This window comes from Maylandia zebra, linkage group LG3 (assembly GCF_041146795.1).
Source record: "Maylandia zebra isolate NMK-2024a linkage group LG3, Mzebra_GT3a, whole genome shotgun sequence".
Classification (NCBI taxonomy): domain Eukaryota; kingdom Metazoa; phylum Chordata; class Actinopteri; order Cichliformes; family Cichlidae; genus Maylandia; species Maylandia zebra.
Genome location: NC_135169.1, coordinates 4484076 through 4506450, shown reverse-complemented (window position 1 = coordinate 4506450; position 22375 = coordinate 4484076). Strand labels below are relative to the sequence as shown.

The 22375-nt window shown below is 42.6% G+C and overlaps 1 pseudogene; it reads left to right on the top strand.

Annotated features, from left to right (window-relative positions):
• Nucleotides 1-8394: 8394 nt before the first annotated feature.
• Nucleotides 8395-10571, top strand: LOC106676453 (zinc-binding protein A33-like; annotated as a pseudogene).
• Nucleotides 10572-22375: the final 11804 nt, after the last annotated feature.

The window sequence follows — 22375 nt, the reverse complement described above, 5'->3', positions numbered from 1 at the left end:
GTAAATGTTGATCTACCTAAAAATCATAAGCTTAAATACTGTAATCATTATTCATTATGGAGTAATTATGGTCAAATCTATCAAATAAAACATTTTGCACTTTAATAATGAATTGGGCAATAATGGACGCATTAGTAAATTGAATTTATTTTTAATTGTTTTAGTCATTTAGACATTACTAAAGTATTTCATTATTTGAATGCAAATATATATATATATATATTAGTATATTAGTATATAAAAAGTATAATAAATTATATTGATTGTATTTTAATCACTGGGACATAGAGAGATTGAAATTTCATTACGTCCAAAATAGGGTAAAAAGGCACAACCTCCAGTCTTATATGTTAGTGGTCTCCAACCTTTTTTGCGCCACGGACCGGTTTATGCCCGACAATATTTTCACGGACCGGCTTTTAATGTGTCGCGGATAAATACAACAAAATAAAACTAGTACCGGTACCTAAAAAAGAAGATTTATTCATAACACACGTGAAAAGTCCCGGGAAAACCGAGTTAACAATCAAAACGATAACAAAATAACGCTGAAAACTGATAAAAACCCTGAAAACTATACATTTCACACCTGAGCCTCAACTCTCGTGGCCCGGTACCAAACGACTCACGGAGCGGTACCGGTCCGAGGCCCGGGGGTTGGGGACCACTGTTATATGTGATTATAGTGTGCTATAATAGAGTTTCTTTGTGTGCTTTTAATAACAGTAACTTTATTCTTTGTTCTTGAACAAAAGAGATAAGGTAAGGTAGAGATAAGATAAAGGTGTGTGTGTGTGCATGTAAGGAAGTGCATGAGAGAGAGCAGACACACACACTGATTTCTGAGTCTCTGACTTTTAAGGTGTACAATTTAGTAAAAAGAAATTGTTTTGAGTAAATTGTGATTGACAAACACAGAGTTTTAAAGATATGAAAGTATTTGGTTTAAAAGGGATACTGTTGAACTGAATGAGTACACAAGAATGTACTAATGAAATTGAAGTAAAATAGCATAAAATGGATGACACATGAAGTGAAGCCTACCCATATGTGACTGAATGTTCATATGTAATGGAATTTTCTATATTAAGAATGAGACTGAAAAGAAGAAAATGCAATGGCATGATTTTTAAGTTTAAACTATTTTAAAATCACTACTCAGGCCCCCAGCTCTTATCAGAGAAGGCAAGGAAAAAACCCAGACTTTGATGGAGCCAGAACTGGGCAAGTCCCCTCACCCACATCAGCGCCATTTAAACTCTGCACTGCTTGCTGAGTAATACACATAGAATCAGAGATAAGACTTTTTTAAACAGAGTGTCATTTGGTGGTGTGAAGCAGGCAGGATTGAGGGCCCAAAATGCAGACTCATACACAGGACTTAACTCGAAAACAGCTTTTTTGGTGTTTTGCCTAAACTAGAATGCGTAGGAAAACTATATAAACAGGTGGAACACACAGCCAGGGAATGAGGGAGACTGTGATTGAAGACAGAGGTAGATGCAGACATAAATACACACAAGGGCAAACGAGGGAATCATGGCTAAGAGGAGACACCTGGGAAGCACAGCTGGACACAATCTCACAAACAAGACAGGGGACATAAAAACTGAATATGATGCACACCAGGCAAGAGACTATTAAAGGGATAAAGGAAATACAGGAACACACAAACTGAGAAAGGATCTGACATAACCCGGGGAACATAGAGAGCGAGGGATGTCAGAGAGGGCAAGAGAGCAGGACGAAAGAGCATGATGAGAGAGGGTGAGAGAGCAAGGGAGGAGGGAGGGCAAGGGGTGAGAGAGACAAACAGAGACATGACCGGGGAAACATTCAACAACACCAAGGCTACGTCCACACGTACATGGGTATTTTTGAAAACGGAGATTTGAAAAATGAAATAAATGTGTCTGTAACATTGGACCCGTTAATCATAGGCAGGACACGAACGTACTGACAGCACTACTTTATTTTCAACTGTGATTATAATGTGGTTTTCGTTATACTGGGACACAGACACTCCCGCTCTGCTGTCACGTCTGCTCTCTCCCTCCGACTGTCACTGTGAACATATAAAGAGACATCATCACACTCACATCCCAGCACACCTGTTCAACCCCACCCCTGCGCCGCCTTGGGAGCTCATTGCATCACCCCTCATCTGCAGCCGGCCAGAGACCACACCAACGCCACACATCCCCACCGCCCGACTGGGGCCGGGGCCATCTGGCCAAACCTTATTGCCCCCCCCCCCCCCCCCCCCCCCCCGCTCGAGCGGGAGAGGAAATTGACCACGACCATCTGCGTGCCCGGCCTATGGATCACGTTGTACTTAAAGGGCTGCAGAGTCAGATACCACCAAGTGATCCGGGCATTGACATCCTTTATATGGTGGAGCCACTGCAGCGGGACATGGTCTGAGCAGGGGGTGAGTGGGCATCCCAGGAGGTAGTAGCAAAGGGAGTCGACCGCCCACCGGATCGCCAGGCACTCCTTCTCCATGGTAATATACCTTGACTTGCGCTAGCTTCCGGCTGATGTAGACGACCGGCCGGTCAGCTCCCCCTACCTGCTGGGACAAAACGGCCCCCAGCCCTCTGTTTGATGCGTCAGTCTGCAGACAAAAAGGGAGGGAGAAGTTAGGCGTGAACAGCAGCAGCTCTCCACAGAGAGCCCATTTCACCTGCACAAACGCCGCCTGGCACAACTGGACCAGATCCAGGGCACCCTTGTGGGTGAGATTAGTTAAATGGCTGGTCAGGTCCGCGAACCCTGGTACGAACCGCCGGCCTGCCCCAGAAACTGACTCACCTCCTTTTTTGTCTTGGGGCGCGGGCATGATGCAATCACCGCCGTCTTCTCCACTTGAGGCTGCACCTGCCTGCCCCCGAAGTGGTACCCCAAATACTGTACCTCCCTCCGCCCAACCGCACACTTCTTCAGGTTGGCCGTGAGCCTGCCTCAGAGACTCAAATACCGCAGCCCCACGCCACACATGCTCCGCCCACGTGTCACTGTAGATGATGACATCATCTAGATAGGCAGCAGCATAGGCAGCGTGGGGCCGCACCACCCGGTCCATGAGGCGCTGAAAGGTGGCAGGGGCCCCGAACAAGCCGAATGGAAGCGTAACGAATTGGTATAAACCGTACGGGGTGGAGAAGGCTGTCTTTTCCTTGGACTCTGCTGACAAGGGAATCTGCCAGTAGCCCTTGGTTAATCCAGTGTTGTGAAAAAGCGAGCGGTACCCAACCGGTCCAGGAGCTTGTTGACCTGGGGCATGGGATAAGCATCGAAATGTGACACCTAATTCACCCTGTGATAATCAACACAGAACCGTATAGACCCATCTTTCTTCACCACAAGAACAATGGGGCTACACCAAGCACTGTGTGACTCTTCTGTTACTCCCAACCTCAGCATTTCCTTCAGTTCCCGGAGCACAATTTGTCTTTTATGTTCCGGCAGCCTGTAGGGCCGTGAACGCACCGTCACGTCAGGCTGCATCTCAAAATGGTGCTCTATGAGAGAAGTACGGCTGAGTAAGGGGGAGAACACGTCGTCAAAGCGCTGTTGCAATGCAGCAACATCCGCCCTCTGGGCCTGTGAAAGATGGTCACTACAATGGAGGGAAGTGGGGATGTTAGATTTTGGCACTTCCGGCCTCAACTCAGCTCTCTCCCTTACCAGGCTCTCCAGAGAAGCAGTCTCCGCCTCCCTCCAGGCTTTGAAGAGGTTGAGGTGGTAAATCTGCGTGGCTCCGTCCCTGTCCCATCGTACTACCTCATAATCAACGTCCCCCACTCGTTGTGTGACCACAAAGGGCTCTTGCCACTTGGGGAGTAATTTAGAGCTGGAATAAGGAAGTAACGCAAGCACTTTATCTCCCGGTGAAAATTGCCTGAGTTCTGTTGTACAGGTGTTGCTGCCGCTACTGGGCCTGGAGCAAATTCTCCTGTGAGAGTGTGTGTAGCTTTGCTCTCAGGTCCAGCACGTACTGAACTTCACTTTTCGCAGGGCTTGGACCCTCCTCCCAGTTTTCCTTAATCAGGTCGAGCACCCCCCGCAGCTTTCTGCCGTACAACAGTTCAAAGGGAGAAAATCCCGTGGAGGCCTGGGGCACCTCCCGCACTGCGAACAACAGAGGGTCTAACCAGCGATCCCAATTGCGTTCATCCTCGTGAATGAATTTACAGATCATGGACTTCAGGGTTTTATTCAGCCGCTCCACCAACCCGTCGGTCTGAGAGTGGTAGATGCTGGTCCGAACAGCTTTAATACCCGTACAGTTCCCTCAGTGTGCGAGACATGAACGATGTGCCCTGGTCGATCAGTATTTCTTTCGGAATACCAACCCGGGAGACAACCTGAAACAGTGCCTGTGCCACACTTCTCGCGGAAATGATGCTCAGTGGCATTGCTTCCGGGTATCGTGTTGCATAATCCACCAGGACTAATACGAAGCGATACCCGCGTGCACTCCAGTGAAATGGCCCAATGAGGTCCATACCGATACGGTCAAACAGGACCTCAATGAGGGGTAACAGGTGCAAAGGCGCCTTCAGGATGGCCGGCTGGCTAACCAGCTGACACTCCAGACGCAACGAGCATCGGCGGCGCACGTCCAGATGCCAGGCCAATAGAATCGGGCCATTATCCGCTCCAGAGTTTTTTCGCATCACCATGTGTCTGCCCATGGGCTTTGAATGAGTTGCCTGAAAAATCATTTCCCGGCCATAGCTTACACCTACACATGATATACCATGTTTTGACTGAGAGATTTCTGAAAAAAATTAAAACGTACGGCTTTGCTATCACTTCCAACATAAATAAATACAGAAAACTAAATAGCATTGATGTTTGTAGGGTTACTGAAGTTGGGCTAGCTGATATATAATGATGTGCTACGTGATTGCTAGCTACACAGCCATAACACAGTGAAGCTGGAGGATGAATGCTAACTTTTTTCCACTTGATAAAAGTTAATGGGAGGTTTTCCGATGGTTAGGGACAAATGCAATCGCATGGCAGGATGCTGTAAACGGACCAAACTTCAGTCAGGAGAACAATAGGAAGTTAGTCATTAATGAAGCAATGGTAGAAGAAGCAAGAAGAATGAGTAAAGTTTGACTTATTGTATCTGACTCTTTTGTTTCGCTTAATGCGCCTTATAATCCAGTGCGCCTTATGTATAAATACAGACCCATTCATCCACAGTGTGCCTTATAGTCTGGTAGCCCTTTAAAAATACTTTAATCTTCATAATTAATAGAAAATTATCAGGTCAGCACATTCACAAACTTAGGTTTCCCCATTTCCCAATACCCCATTAGCCTTTTATGGCTGAGGGGAAAAAACTTTTCGCATTTCAAATCAAAATTTATTTCTATAGCACATTTTGAAAACAACAGTGTTGATCAAAGTGCTTCACAATCAGCTAAACAGAGAATAAAAAGTTAAATTCAAAACATTAGTAAACAAACAGACCAACAAACAGCACAGGTGACGAATATAAATTTATTTGATTCAAAAGCCAAAGTAGAAAGGGGAGTTTTAAGACATGATTTAAAAAACTGAATAGACTCGGAAGTACGAATATCAACAGGAAGGTTATTCCAGAGTCTAGGTGCTGCAGTTGCAAAGGCATGATCACCTCTGAACTTCAGCCGAGACCTTGGATGAACTAAGAACATCTGACTAGAAGATTTTAGTGCTCATTTAAACATTGTGAAAAACACATTTAACTTGTCCAATTACATCTCCAAATTGCATATAAAACTGTGTTGAAATCTTCTGTTTTTTGTGTCAAACACCATATAAATCTGAAGAATAATCCATGGTGACATGAACAAACATGAAAAATAAAGTGACCACTTGAGTGGCTGATCAACAGTAATGAGTCTCTGAAAGGGACCAGTCTCACATGGACATTATGTTCAAGAAACTAGATCTTAAACCCTGCATTGTCATCAGTTCTGCTTGAGAACCCCCCGTGTTAGCCATCAGATTTTTTACTGTGGATTAGAATGATGATGATGATGATGATGATGATGACGATGATGATGAACCTCTCTGCAGCTAGAAAACAAAAACAAAAAAACCCCCCAAAAGTTAGATTTACCCAGTGCCTAAACATGATGTCTAAAAAGATACTCTTTCAGTTTTAAAGTTTTATATATCAGGACATAATAAAAAACAAAACAAAAGAACACAACATATTATACTGTGTCATTATTTATTCAACAAAAAATAAGGTAAAATGCAGTTTGAAAAATGAAGTACATAGTTATTTTTTCCATGGTAATTCGATCCCACAAGGGAAATTTTTGTGTTACAGCAGAACGATCAAGACTAAGAATAGCAGTCTACAATACATAACAAATAAACGACACAGTTAAAACAAAAAAGCACTAAAGGTCATGGGTAATGCCTTACAGAGAGTGCAGGAATTTATATATTTACAATAGTAATAATAAAAAAGTGAAGATAGCCACAAACACACTCCCACCACATACTCCCATTGCCCGACTTAGGCCAGGAGCCATCCGGCCTAGCCTACTCAGCCCCCTCCCTCACTCACGAGTTTGAGAGGAAATTAGAAAGTGCTTGGGCAATAATATAGATATATTACAAAAATTGGTCTATTAAAGGTATAAGGGTACAAAATATGGGTCTATTATGGATATGTTATAATGTACACAATATGAAGGTATGTTATGAATATGCTACAACTATAAGTATGCACAGGCTGTAGTGTGCATACTTGTATTTTATGCTCAGCTAAACAATTGGGACATAAATACACTGTCATGCCAGGTCTTGCTTCAAAGCAGAGGGGGATGGGTGTGCAATTTGGACACATAAGTTAGTGAATGCGATAACTTCAGATAAGGCAATGCGATACCATAGATCGTTCTACTAAAAACCTTGGACAAGGTTTAATGCCAGTGATGTCAACCTCAAGGTCAACGGGAAATGTAACAATGCTGTAACCTTGTGTGGGGTGGTACTGTTTCTTATTAGGTACTTCAGGCTAATATCAACCACGACTCCGCAACAAGCGAGTCCAGGGTGTTAAAAGTTTTTAACATGAAATTTAAATTTTGCTCCTTTGATCATGTCAGACAACATGACCAAACTATCAGTGGGATCAGTGGTGGAGGGATTATAGTAAAGTCAAAAAGCTATTCCTAACAATTCTCTCAGTTTTTCACATATGTTAAAGCACTTTTTAAGGCTTAATGAAAATTCAGACTATACTAGTTCCTCTTCCTTTTCAAGAGGAATTATCATCATAAACAGAAAACAGACAGAAGGAGCCAGCAGGAACTGTTCGCTTTGTGAGAATCTTTACATTTATTTAATAATTTATCAGTTTCGCAATGATTTAATTAAAGTGTTCATTACATGCAAAAAAAGACACTTCACTTTCCAATGCTCTGATTATTTTGATCTTATATACTTACTGAAAAGGTATTCTTTCTGTTCATTAAATAAAAAGTTTCAATTTTTATTAAGTTGACTGAACGCATTGAATCTCTTCCCCTTTGTAGATGCTTGAACATTCTCATACTTCAGGATTCAGAATGACATCTGAACATCTAAAGCATCTTCTTTTGTCTTTAATGTCTTTCTTCTCTTGAGCTTTGTTCTGAAAATTCAAAACAGTACCTTTACATGAATCATTTGTAAATCTTTTTCTATCCAGGTCAGAGTTTACTCACTGAATTCATCCTCTCTCTGAAACAAACAGACTCTGTTAATGTGCTATAATGTAGCACAACCTGAATCAGTAATGTGTGATTAATATGTAAAGAGAAATATCACTCATCTTGACTTTAAAATACAGTAATAAACTGAAAATTTTTTTGGTATAATTAGTCTTCTTTCCTTGAAAGTATTGACAAAGGGTGGAATTATTTCAATATGGACATACTTTGTTTTCCAGCACCCTAGTATAGACACTATAAACAGTGCAACCTTACTGAGAAACAAGTTCACAAGATTTATTACTAATGAGCTGAAAACTGTTGTTTTTACCAATAAACACACAAAATTCCCTGTGTATATGTTCCTGCATTACACTCCTGAGGTATGTGGAAAAGAAAGAACAAACTCGATTGTTTTTTAAACTTGAAGACCCTCAAGCACTTTCAAAATGAAACCTCACAAACACCTCCACGACTGAATCACACTTTCTTTTCTGAGCTTCATGTTGTGACCTGTTTTACAGCTGCCGGCAGGTAAACGGCTGAACTTTGGAATGAAACACACCTTCGTTTCTCTGTAAAGCGAGAGTATTTGAGAAAGGAAAGTGAATTAACCTCCCCTCCTCATCCTGACTCATTTGAAACTAACCAGGAAACAAGCTGTTCTTTTTCATCGGTAAAGAGAGACGCACAGACGATCAGACTGAGCTCAGACCAAACTAGCAGCTTCCTCTGAGTGAGTCCAGCTACAGGAGAGAAACGTGGAAAACTCCAACACTGCTGCTTCAAGCTGCTGACGCTCCACACACTGAATGTGAGTTTGAGCAAAAACACGACTCAAAGGAAGTTTCAGTGAAGGTGGTAGAGGAGGGAGGGGAGCCAGGACTGACTGTACTTCCTGTCTGCTGTTTTCAGCTTCACTCACAGACTCAATGGCTTCCAGATCACAGAAGGATCTCTGCTGTCCGGTCTGTCAGGAGGTCTTCAGAGATCCTGTTATTCTGTCATGTAGCCACAGCTTCTGTAAAGACTGTCTGAAGAGATGGTGGAGAGAGAGAATAATACACGAGTGTCCAGTTTGTAAGGAAATATCAGAGTATGATCCACCTTCAAACCTGGCTTTAAAGAATCTGTGTGAGTCGTTCTTACAGGAGAGAGATCAGAGAGCTTCAGAGGCTCTCTGCAGTCTGCACTCTGAGAAACTCAAACTCTTCTGTCTGGACCATCAGCAGCCAGCGTGTGTCGTCTGTTGCATCTCACAAAATCACACCAATCACAGATTCAGACCCATCGATGAAGCTGCACAACAACACAAGAAGGAACTTCAGGAAACTCTGGAGCCCTTAAAGGAGAAGTTAAAGGTTTGTGAAGAAGTTCAAGTGAAGTTTGATCAAACAGCAGAACACATTAAGGTCCAGGCCCGACACACAGAGAGGCAGATTAAGGAGCAGTTTAAGAAGCTTCAGCAGTTTCTAGCAGAGGAAGAGGAGGCCAGGCTGGCTGCACTGAGGGAGGAAGAGGAGCAGAAGAGTGGGATGATGAAGGAGAAGATGGAGGCTCTGAGCAGAGAGATAGCAGCTCTTTCAGACACAGTCAGAGCCACAGAGGAGGAGCTGAGAGCTGAAGACGTCTCATTCCTGCACAACTACAAGGCTGCAGTGGAAAGAGTCCAGCGCTGCCCCCTGCTGGATGATCCACAGCTGCCCTCAGGAGCTCTGATAGACCAGGCCAAACACCTGGGCAACCTGACCTTCAACATCTGGAACAACATGAAGGACATGGTCTCCTACACTTCTCTCATTCTGGACCCAAACACTGCTCATCCAAACCTCATCCTGTCTGAAGATCTGACCAGTATGAGACTAGGAGGAGAGAGGCAGCAGCTTCCTGATAATCCAGGTTCAGGTTCAGGTTTGATTTATACAACTCTGTCCTGAGCTCTGAGGGCTTTAACTCAGGGACTCACAGCTGGGATGTCGAGGTTGGATACAGTACATTATGGGTAGTGGGTGTGTCACCAGAGTCTGTCCAGAGAAAGGGACACATACAGTCTGGATTATGGGGAATAGGGTTTCATGAAAGTCAATACTCATTATGTTCACCATCAGCTGGATCTAGTGTTCTCCCAGTTCAGAAGAAGCTCCACAGGATCAGAGTGAATCTGGACTGGAACAGAGGAAAGCTGTCGTTCTCTGATCCTGATACTAACACACACATACACACCTTCACACACACTTTCACTCACAGGATGTTTCCATTCATTAACACTTATGATAAACTGAAGGTGTGTCCGTTGAAGGTGTCAGTGTCAGTGCAGCAGATGAGTTGAGGATGATGATGTTTCTAATGTTGTTTCCTGTCAGTGAGTTGAAGCTGTTAAACTGCAGCTGTCCTCCTGCTGCCTCGTTGTTCCAAAGCTCTTTGTTTCTCTTTTAGTTTCACTGTTTCTTTCTGTTTCTGCTGTCCACCTTTTCACATGGAAAATCATTTCACTGTTTCTCACTGAATGACTCCCCAAACTAGATTTGAAATTCTATCAAGTTTCTAATCATTACAAGTGATTCATGTTTCTATTTGATGTGTAAATGGAGATGATTTGTTGCTGTAGTTATAAAACTTTAGATAAAACAAGTTTAAACAGGAAATGTTGGCATATTCACATAACAGATATTTTAAAAAGTGTTTTTAGTCTTTCTTAATCAACACAACCAGCCTGGTATAACTGTCTGTCACACATTAATGTCTACATGATAAGTAGTGCTTATTTCCTGTGTCTGAACTTCTTAAAACTTATTGCTAGACAAATACCATTTTTTCCATCACTGTTTAAAAAGGACTGGAAAAATAATGTAAATTTGCCATCTGTTGTGTTTTTACAAAAAATGTTGTAGTTAAAATTTAAGTTTTTATATTAAATAAAATCTATTCACATGTAAGAACAATGGAATTCCTTGATAATATGGTCAAACACCATTGTGATACAATTCAATGGGGTCTAAAATTGTCAAAAAGTTCTGTTATTACTCGGTTTTTAAACTGTGATATATTTACTTGTATTTAATTTAATAAAATTGTATATTATCCAGGTTACCAGCAGGTTAAACTGTAATCTAACTTTCAGTTAGATAGTATCTGGAAATCCATTGACGGAAAAGTAAAAAGCAAATCCAAAATTCTTCAGAGAACAAGGAGCACATGAGGGAACTTAACCAAAGTATCTGAGAAAGAACAAAGGAAATAGATTATAAATGCTAGATAGTTAGTGGAAGTGGACACAACTGCAGAAAAGGGCACAGCTGAAACTATTCAAGACAATGAAACAAAATAATAAAGGCTAAATGCATAACAGAGCAGACAATTGACTAACAAGTTTACAGAACAAATTACACCAAAGGATAATAGAGAGAGAACACTGAGGGATCACCTTAAAGTTAATAATAGGGACAACAGTGTTCTTGTCCTTTTTATGTGACTATAAAGAGTAACTTCAAACATTTGTGATTGTTGTGGCTCATGATGATGATAAACAAGACACTTAAAAGCACTGTAATTTCTCAAGTGAGACTTGCAACCTACTTCACGACATGGGCACTCCGATTGTGCTTCATTGTTGTGTAGGCCTTCTTTATGTGTCAGTAACTTTTTAGCGTTTTCACTGAGACACCACATCTATGACAATGAACATCCTTAAAATGCTTTTGTTGGAATGTCACTTTCACAGTGCTCCATGGACACTTGAATAGATACATTTCTTTAAATCCAAAGAAGCATGTGTACTGAACACTACTGTGTTCACTCACTACTGCCCACTCTCAACATCATGAGAGAAAAGCACTGGGTTAATAGTGTAATATTTAGGTGACTCCTCTGTTAACCAGATGCAATATGACTGGTCACATTAAACTTTTGTTTAATATTAATGGTAACGTTTCTAAAGGTGTGTGGCAATGTGCACCACTGCTGTGCCTGCTGTTGATTATGAATGGTCCTTTTTCCAACTTCAAAAAGTAAACACTCATTGTTCTTGTCCTTGTAAGGTCCATTTGTTCACCTGATTCAAATTTTTATCCCCCAGATTTTTCTTATTGCTGGCTATTTGATTAACGCCTTTTCCTTCTCTATCAAAAGGTTAAAAATTCAACACTGTCTGCTTGTAAGTACACAGAAATCACAATGGCCTCTTTATGGAAAGTGTGTTTTGTTGATTTGAAAGTTAGCTGATGTTAACGTTGCAGAGTGTCTACCCTACACTCAGGCATTAATGTTTATTGTTCAAATTAATTAAATATGTAGATAGCTTCAAAATTATGTCTGCGAATGTTCTCAGTCATCCAGGTCATCGTAGTCAAAGGAGCTTGCAAAGAAAGGCGTCTGGACTTCTTTAAGTTGCTTGAGAAGTTTCTTCAGTTCTAAGGTCAAATGGTGGAGAGTCCCAGATTTAGTCCCAGATCCTAGTGGGAGTTTCCCCTGATGATCCTCTAATCGCCTGAGCCAAGGTGTGAAAGCGGGTGTGTGTCCCAATCAGCCAGGGTTTGGGGTGAGCCCATTGTGAAACCTGGCCCCACCTTATCATGCGACGCCTGTGGCCGACGAGGTAAGGCTATTGTGAGCGTACTCCACCCACGTCAGTTGCTCGCTCCAGGTGGTCTGATTAGTGGACGTCAAGCAACGGAGAGCTGCTTTGAATTCTTGGTTGGCCCGTTCCGCTTGACCGTTGGTCTGTGGATGAAAACCTGACGAGAGACTGACCTGGGCCCCTAAGGAGGTGCAGAACTCCCTCCAAACACGTGACGTGAACTGTGGGCCTCGGTCCGAGACCACTTCAGCGGGGATCCCGTGGAGGCGAAACACATGAGTTGACAGAAGAGGGGGGTCTCCAGGGCGGTGGGGAGCTTGGGGAGAGCAACAAAGTGGGCAGCTTTAGAAAAACGGTCGACAATGGTGAGAATGACTGTGTTACCTGATGACGGCGGAAGACCAGTGACAAAGTCAACCGCAATGTGGGACCAGGGGCGGCTTGGCGTAGGTAAGGGATGAAGTAGGCCAGCAGCGGGCTGGTTGACAGGTTTATTCTGGGCACAGGTTGGACAGGCGGCGATGAATTCTTGGACGTCTTTGGCTAGTGTAGGCCACCAGGCGAACCGCTTGATGAAGGTGACAGTGCAATGAATGCCCGGATGACAGGTGAGTTTTCCGCCGTGGGCCCATTATAGCACTCGTGAGCGAACGGACGTGGGAACAAAGAGCAATCCTGGGGGACCAGTCCCCGGATCCGGTTCTGCCCGCTGGGCCTCCTGTATGGCGGACTCGATCTCCCACAACAGGGCTCCGATAATGCATGTGGGAGGGAGAATGGGAGCCTCACGGTTGGGGTCCTCTGCAGTAGTGAATAGGCGGGAAAGGGCATCTGGTTTCACGTTCCGAGAGCCGGGCCTGTAGGTGATGGTGAAGCAGAATCTGGTAAAGAACAGAGCCCACCTGGCTTGTCGGGCATTTAGTCGTTTAGCCGACCGGATGTATTCGAGGTTCTTGTGGTCAGTCCATACCACAAAGGGTTCTGTTGCGCCCTCTAGCCAGTGGCGCCACTCCTCCAGGGCGAGAGACAAGGTGTGAAACTGGGTGTGGGCCCCAGTCAGCCAGAGTATCAGCCAGGCGATTAGAGGATCATCAGGGGGTCCTTTTGTCCCTCTGTGGGGGGTTACTCCCACTAGGTTTATATCTGGGACTCTCCACCATTTGACCTTAGAACTGAAGAAGCTTCTCAGATGAGAGGTGAAACGTCTTCAAGTAACTTAAAGAAGTCCAGACGCCTTTCTTTGCAAGCTCCTTTGACTTTGAGAGAAAATCAGCATAGGTAATCTCCGGGTTGGTTCGTAACACTGCTTGAGCCCAGTTTAAGGCTTGACCGCGGAGTAACTGAACAAAAAAGGCCATCTTAGCTCCATCACTTTCATACACTCAACAAAAATATAAACGCAACACCTTTGTTACTGCTCCCATTCCCCATGGGATGGACGTAGAGACCTAAAATTCATTCCAGATACACAATATAACCATCCCTCCCAAACAGTGGTCACAAATCAGTCCAAATGTGTGGTAGTGGGCACATCTGCTATATTGAGATAATCCATCCCACCTCACAGGATGCTGATCTGACATCATGAGTAGTGCACAGGTGTACCTCAGACTGCCCACAACAAAAGGCCACCCTGGAATGTGCAGTTTTGTCTCACAGCAAAATGCCACAGATGCCACAAGCAATGAGGGAGCGTGCAATTGGCATGCTGACAGCAGGAATGTCAACCAGATCTGTCGCCCGTGCATTGAATGTTCATTTCTCAACCATAAGCCGTCTCCACAGGCGTTTCAGAGAATATGGCAGCACATCCAACCGGCCTCACAACCGCAGACCTCGTGTAACCACACCAGCCCAGGACCTCCACATCCAGCAGGTTCACCTCCAAGATCGTCTGAGACCAGCCACCCAGACAGCTGCTGGAACAATTGGTTTGCACAACCAAACAATTTCTGCACAAACTGTCAGAAACCGTCTCAGGGACGCTCAACTGCATGCCCGTCGTCCTCATCGGGGTCTTGACCTGACTCCAGCTCGTCGCCGTAACAGACTTGTGTGGGCAAATGCTCACATTCGATGGCGTCTGGCACGTTGGAGAGGTGTGCGCTTCACGGATGAATCATGGTTCACATTGTTCAGGGCAGATGGCAGCTGAGAATGTCCCAGTTCTTGCATGGCCAGCATACTCACCGGACATGTCACCCATTGAGCATGTTCGGGGTGTGCTTGACCGGCGTATACGACAGCGTGTACCAGTTCCCACGAATATCCAACAGGCTTGCACAGCCATTGAAGTGGAGTGGACCAACATTCCACAGGCCACAATTGAGAATCTGATAGACTCCATGCGACGATGTGTTGCACTGCATGAGGCAAATGGTGGTCACACCAGATACTGACCGGTTCTGGGTCCCCAGACCCCCAATAGCGCAAAAAACTGCACATTCCAGGGTGGCCTTTTGTTGTGGGCAGTCTGAGGTACACCTGTGCACTACTCATGATGTCAGATCAGCATCCTGATGTGGCACACCCGTGAGGTGGGATGGATTATCTCAATATAGCAGATGTGCCCACTACCACACATTTGGACTGATTTGTGACCACTGTTTGGGTGGGATGGTTATATTGTGTATCTGGAATGAATTTTAGGTCTCTACGTCCATCCCATGGGGAATGGGAGCAGTAACAAAGGTGTTGCGTTTATATTTTTGTTGAGTGTATGTTCTCTCCAGCCTCTCTCCACTCCGCTAGCCCCCTGTCACTCCTTCCACACTCCACACGGGGAAACACGGGGACGGGGACAACATCTCCTGCAAAAAGAAAAACAATTGCAAAAAGAAAAACAGCTGCAAAAAGAAAAACACCTGCAAAAAGAAAAACACTTGCAAAAACAAAAACGCTGCAAAAACAAAAACGCTGCAAAAGCACACAAGACACAACAGAAATGTTTCTGGGGAGACAATAACCCGACAGATCAGATGCACGAACCAAAACATGTATATATGGCTGTATCCCAATTCAGGGTCTGCATGCTTGAAGTACGCGTACTACGTACAGTGCGTACTATAAGTACGAGAAGTGCGGAAGTGAGAGGCTTGTGAAATGGGACGGTCTAGCCTTCGTCGCACTGTTCAGGTTGCCTAGCAACCATAATACTAACCACGAGAAACATTACATACAGCATTGTTTGACAGAAATGAAGGAGAAAAAATGTTTTGTTGGTCATTCATTTTTGTCATGACATCACTTTGATTAGTTGAGTATCTGAGGCTGAGACCACGGGACTGTAAAACATGATTGTTGGGCTTCATTTCTGTGCTGAACAGTCATTTAAGATTAGTTAGTAAATAACAATTAGTTAATGTTGTTCATGAGACTAAAATCATCTCACTGTGGTAATGTAAATATGATATGGCCAATATTATAGTATTATCAGATTATTATGATATACATATATGTATAAAAAAAAAAAAAAAAAACACCCAGCATGCCCCTGCGGGCGGTTTATCCTTCAAGCTCGGGTCCTCTACCAGAGGCCTGGGAGCTTGAGGGCCCTGCGCAGTATCTTAGCTGTTCCCAGGACTGCGCTCTTTTGGACAGAGATCTCCGATGTTGTTCCCGGGATCTGCTGGAGCCACTCGCATAGCTTGGGAGTCACCGCACCTAGTGCTCCGATTACCACGGGGACCACCGTTACCTTCACCCTCCACATCCTCTCGAGCTCTTCTCTGAGCCCTTGGTATTTCTCCAGCTTCTCGTGTTCCTTCTTCCTGATATTGGCCAGGGTTACTTACTACGCAAGTAACCCTGGCGGAAGGGACTACACGAATAGGATGAGGGACCGATGGATGGATGGATGGATGGATAGATAGATAGATAGATAGATAGATAGATAGATAGATAGATAGATAGATAGATAGATAGATAGATAGATAGATAGATAGATAGATAGATAGATAGATAGATAGATAGATAGATAGATAGATAGATAGATAGATATTACAGGATATATTACAGCAGTGAGCTTGAACTCTGGGTCAAAGATTCAAGTTGCAGTTATTTATATTTCCTATCACCTTAATCTTCACTCAAAGACAAGTATCTTTGACAGTGCATATATAGATGTATTATATATAAGAGACAAATGTTGTTCCTTCAGTATGTTGGTATTACTAAATTTGGCTCAATGCTTACATATATGTGTAAAAAGCAAATGTACGAGCTGTGATAACTGTGTCTGATAGAATGAGGAGTAGACTGATATATAAAATATTCCTTTATTGGGTGAGAAAATCACACCATGTCATAACTGCTTTAAGTCATACAGAATAGATATCAGAGCCTTAAACAGGCTGACTTCTGCTAAATGGGTCAAACTGGGCAGAAAGTCTACAAACACATAACATCCTTATAGAATATGATGTAACACTATAGAGCAACTTACCTCAGAATATATAAAGCATATAAACAATTACAGCAATATGATGCAACAAACACAGCAGTGCTACTGATCCAAAATACTCAAAGCTTCATAGAACTGAAACAAACATTTATTTTTAGCTCCATTCTGCTGCTGATACATACTTTAGGTTTCTGAAGATTAAACTTGTTGCTGCCTTTCATAGTGTGTAACTTGAAGGCCCTGAGTACTTTCTCCCACACTGAAAACACTGGGATGATCACATTATTTGAACATTACCTAATAAGACTGATTCAGGACAGACAGTTATGTTAATAAACTTTCCTAGCAGTCCTTCACAAACAGGGAACAGTCTGTCTATTCTCTCCATCTGTCAGCTGCTGATGGCTCTTCCTCCTCCTCTTCCTCACACACTGTTGAGTTTATCCTGGTGGATCATCAGGGGTGCAAAGCCTCACAGATGATGTGCAGCAGTGTGCAGTGGCGTGCACAGACATTTTGGGGGACAAGTGCTCCAGAGGGAAAAAAGGGCACTTTTTGCATATGTGGAAAACCTTTTCTTTTTATAATAAAAAAATCGCACAGGTTAAATGCAATTTGACTTTTATTTCAAAACATTCTCTAAAAATCAAAAATCACACCACAAAAAGATAAAATCTGTATCCAACTCTAAACTATATACATACATATTCTCAAGTGTCCATTAAATGGAGTGTACTGCTCTAAAGAAGCATCCTTCTTGGTGCCATGTCTTTGTAGATGTTGATGACCTCGTTGTAATTGATCTCCACATCTTTCTCAATGGCCAACAAGAGGAGATCAGACAACCTTTCTTCTCCACACAAACTTCTTAGTTTATTTTTGATTATTTTTAGCTTTGAAAAGGATCTTTCAACTGTCGCAGTTGTCACTGGTAGTGTTGCGTAGATCTGAATCATTTTGACAAAGGCAGGAAAGATCAGCTGGCCATTGTTTTCCCTCAGTATCAGAAATATTTCTCTGAGGTCTTTTGAACTAAAGCTGGAGTGGAAGACCTTTAATTCTGTTTTGAGCTGGTCCTCATCTTCTCCATAGAATTCACAGAGGATGTGGACAGCTTCAATGGCTTCTGGGTTTGGTGGGCCTACCCAGTTAGCATGCACAGTTAAGGGCTGGAAGGACTGAATGATTCTGGCCGTTGGGCTTCCAGTATTGTCCCCTTTGAACCTCCTGTTCAGTTCCCCAGTCATGATGTCCAGAAAGGTGAAATATACACCACTCCTGAAATATGCCTCCACTGACTCAACCTGAGCACCTACTTGAGACACTGTGGTGCTGTGTTGGAAACACACTGGAACTTTCCGCTTTCTCTCCTGACCAGGCACCACGGTAGGTACTGGAATGTTGAAACTCTCTGCCTTCTTTGATGCACATCTAAATATCTCTCCAAATTTCTCCTCAGACCTCATGGTTTGCAATGTGTGAAGCACACCATCAATTACCTTGTAGGCAGTGGAATGGTCCAACCCTTCTTCCTGCAGAGAATCTGATGCCAAAGCAGTGACTTCGAATACTGGTGTGGTGATTTCCATGCAGAGAATGAACATAAAATTAATGGCATTTCTGTACATCTGAGCATCACCTTGGGCCAGGTTAGGTGGGTCACTGTCACTGATGTCATCAAGGAGCATCAAAATGGCAGCACATTGAAACGTATCTGTCATTGCGCTTTATTTTAAATGTATGGATGTGTGTTGGATCTGTTGGGTATTGTAAAGCTGCTAACTTTGACATTATGTGATCGATCTGTTCTTCCTCATTGTGGTCTTCAGAGAGCACTACATCAGTGTCTGTAGGCCTAACTGAACCTGTTGCTGCATTGGTCGCGGCTTCATCTGTTTCTATATCTCCCTCTTCTGCTATGCTGGTAGATGGCATAGAGCTGCTTCCCTGCTGTGACTGACTACAATGGAACAATAATAATAATAATAGTATTATTATTTATCATAATAATAAGCTTAAACAGATAGTTTTAATAATAACCCATACTGCAAGTCTTGTAACATAGAAATAACTTTTGTAGGTACAAAATAATAGTTAGCTCAATGCCTGCTGATTAAGTTCATTAAAAACTAAGTGTGAACAGCTTTTAAGATTTTTCAATAGAATTAACTGCAAGGAGCAGGTTACATTAAAACATTAAAATAGAACCTGACTCTGCCCTTGACTCTTACCTTTCATCTTCATTTTCCTTTGCTTTCATCCAGGAGAGCAGAGAACTGCTTCCCTGGGCTGCCTGTTGTAGATCCCTTTCTTTCTCCTTTCTCAGCATCTCTTTCCTAGGCATTATGCTTGCTGAAATTAGTAAATAAATAGACCAAAATGTATGAGAACGAATAAGACTGACTGTGGTCATTACAAGAACAGGGCAGAATGGTCGTTTTCACAGGCAATCGGGAACTGCCTATTTTTCCTTTAGCAAATTAATGTGTTAATGTTGCCAATATGTTACACCAAAAAAAAATTAACATGTCTAACCAGTGCTTCTCAAAACTTTTAACATGCACCACCCCCAACACCGTACCCTTCAAACTACCAATAACAACGTCACTGTTCTATCACAATCAGGTCACAACACAGTGCGTAAATGTCTGCGAGCATCGCTGAGTCAGTAACAACCAGTTAGGCTAAAGACTGCATCTTTAGACAGTTGGACGGTGTTCTAACTTTCTCACAGGAGACACCTACTAAAGACAGTCAAAGACATTAATTTCAATCTTACCAAAGTAGGACAGTAGTTGACGTTAGTTATGGAAAGGCTAATCCACAAAAACGGAGAAACGTCCATAATTCCATTATTCATAATCATGTCAAGGTTTTAGGTTTTTCTGCAGTTCCATCTCTAAAAAGTGTGATGTCTTCCCGTCACTGATTTCAGTTTGAAAACTTTGTATTTATTCACAGATTTCCGTGAGATCATCCTAAAATTTGTAACGAAAAATGGGCTCAAAAGAGCCCTCTGCCTAACGGCATGTAGCCTATAGCATAACGTGATATTTTCAGTAGTGTATGCAAAAAGGTCGGAATTGATGGAGAGTGGGGTTGCCTAAATGGTTTAGGTTACATTTTAAATGTGTCGTTTTTTTGTTTATCCATATGGATGGATGGAGGGGGCAAGCTGGCAAAGTTTGTCATGTGCAGTTTCTGACAGGCTACTTCACAACAAAACAATTGCAGGTTGGTCTTAGAGGGCAAACAGAATAATTTCACTCGATTCATGGGTTACCTGACTGGTTGGGAAGGGAAAGAGCTGCCGTGTTGTCCGCCGTGGTTCCCAGTCGCTATAGTTAGCCTACTATGCCTACTCCAAGTAGTCCTATGTCATGCCGCTGCTACACGCCTCACAACAAATGAACTGCAAGCGTGTTCACGTGACACGGTGACAGTGAAAAAGCGACAGGGTTCGGGTGTCTTTGAAGAAGGGGCACAAATCAAGCCATTATTTTCACACCTTTTTAAATCGCGCAGCTTTAAAAAAATAATAATAATCACGTCTTTCAAAAGGGCACTTTTTTGGACTGAGGGCAAAAGGGCAAGTGCTTCAGCACCACCTCGTCTCTATCTGTGCATGCCAGTGGCAGTGTGTCCCTCAGTCTGTCCTCACTCTGGACACTTTTTTGTTTTTGCAAGTGTTTTTGTTTTTGCAGGTGTTTTTCTTTGGCAGGTGTTTTTGTTTTTGCAGCAATTTTCTTTTTGCAGGTGTTTTTCTTTTGCAGGTGTTTTTGTTTTTGCAGCATTTTTCTTTTTGCAGGTGTTTTTGTTTTTGCAAGTGTTTTTCTTTTTGCAGGTGTTTTTCTTTTGCAGGTGTTTTTGTTTTTGCAGGGGTTTTTCTTTTGCAGGGGTTTTTGTTTTTGCAGGTGTTTTTCTTTTGCAGATGTTTTTGTTTTTGCAGCATTTTTCTTTTTGCAGGTGTTTTTCTTTTGCAGGTGTTTTTGTTTTTGCAGCATTTTTCTTTTTGCAAGTGTTTTTCTTTTTACAGGTGTTTTTCTTTTGCAGGTGTTTTTGTTTTTGCAGGTGTTTTTCTTTTGCAAGTGTTTTTGTTTTTGCAGCATTTTTCTTTTTGCAGGTGTTTTTCTTTTTGCAGGTGTTTTTCTTTTGCAGGTGTTTTTGTTTTTGCAGGTGTTTTTCTTTTGCAGGGGTTTTTGTTTTTGCAGGTGTTTTTCTTTTGCAGGTGTTTTTGTTTTTGCAGCATTTTTCTTTTTGCAAGTGTTTTTCTTTTTACAGGTGTTTTTCTTTTGCAGGGGTTTTTGTTTTTGCAGGTGTTTTTCTTTTGCAGGTGTTTTTGTTTTTGCAGCATTTTTCTTTTTGCAGGTGTTTTTCTTTTGCAGGTGTTTTTGTTTTTGCAGCATTTTTGTTTTTGCAGGTGTTTTTCTTTTGCAGGTGTTTTTGTTTTTGCAGCATTTTTCTTTTGCAGGGGTTTTTCTTTTTGCAGGTGTTTTTCTTTTGCAGGTGTTTTTCTTTTTGCAGGTGTTTTTCTTTTGCAGGTGTTTTTCTTTTTGCAGGTGTTTTTCTTTTGCAGGTGTTTTTGTTTTTGCAGCATTTTTCTTTTTGCAAGTGTTTTCTGAAGTTGCAGTCCGTTTGGCCTCTCAGGGCCACCGTAACAGGTGGAATCAGGACCACATTAAGACCTAATCACCTTCTCTCTCTGTCACACACACACACACACACACACACACACACACACACACACACACATTTGCTGTAACACAAAAAGAGAGAGAGTATTTAAATGTAAAGTCTGAACATTAGTCACTCTGTCTTCGGTGTGTGTTAGGAGGGTAAAAGTCCAGCTGGCTTATTTTCCTACCTGGACTCCATGGTAACGTTGTCATAAAAGCACGTCAATAATTAATATGGACTTTTGCGTGTGCGTGCTTTCAAAGTTTTCCTCACACACACACTCTCTCTCTCTCTGTTATTACAGTCTGTGTGTGTGTGTGTGTGTGTGTGTGTGTGTGTGTGTGTGTGTGTGTGTGTGTGTGTCTGTTCCTGTCTAGCTGTCTTGTGAGAGCCAACAGTCACACACACTGGTCCTCACAAATTTGAAGGCCTGTTTGAGGCTCAAAATGTGGTTTTAGTGTCAGGATTACAATTAGGTTATGGTTAGCTTTATGGTAGTTTAATAGTTTAATTATTTATATAGCACAATAATTACAACAGGAGCGTTGACCAAAGTGCTGTACAAGAATACAACATACATAATAAAACAACTTAGAGTATTAAAAGCAAACACCAAATATGAATTAACAAACAACTCTCATGCCCTATTAAAAGCCAGTAAATAAAAATGCGTTTTAAGATGAGATTTAAAAAGATTGACAGTATGAGCCTGTCTGATGTGTAGGGGTAAATTATTCCACAGCTTAGGTGCTACGACTGCAAATGCTCGATCACCTCTATGAACCAGCCTCGACCTTGGTACAGCTAAAAGCAAAAGATCACTTGATGGTAAGGGTTAGGGTTAGGGTTAGGATTTCATTTTTAATGGTTAGGGTTAGGGTAAGGGGCTAGGAAAAGCATTATGTCAATGTCCTCACTAAGATAGCTGAACGGGCTTGCGTGTGTGTGTAGGTGTCAGTGTGTGTGCGCACGTGTGTGTAGGGAGGGAGGGAGCAGAGCAGACTTTGC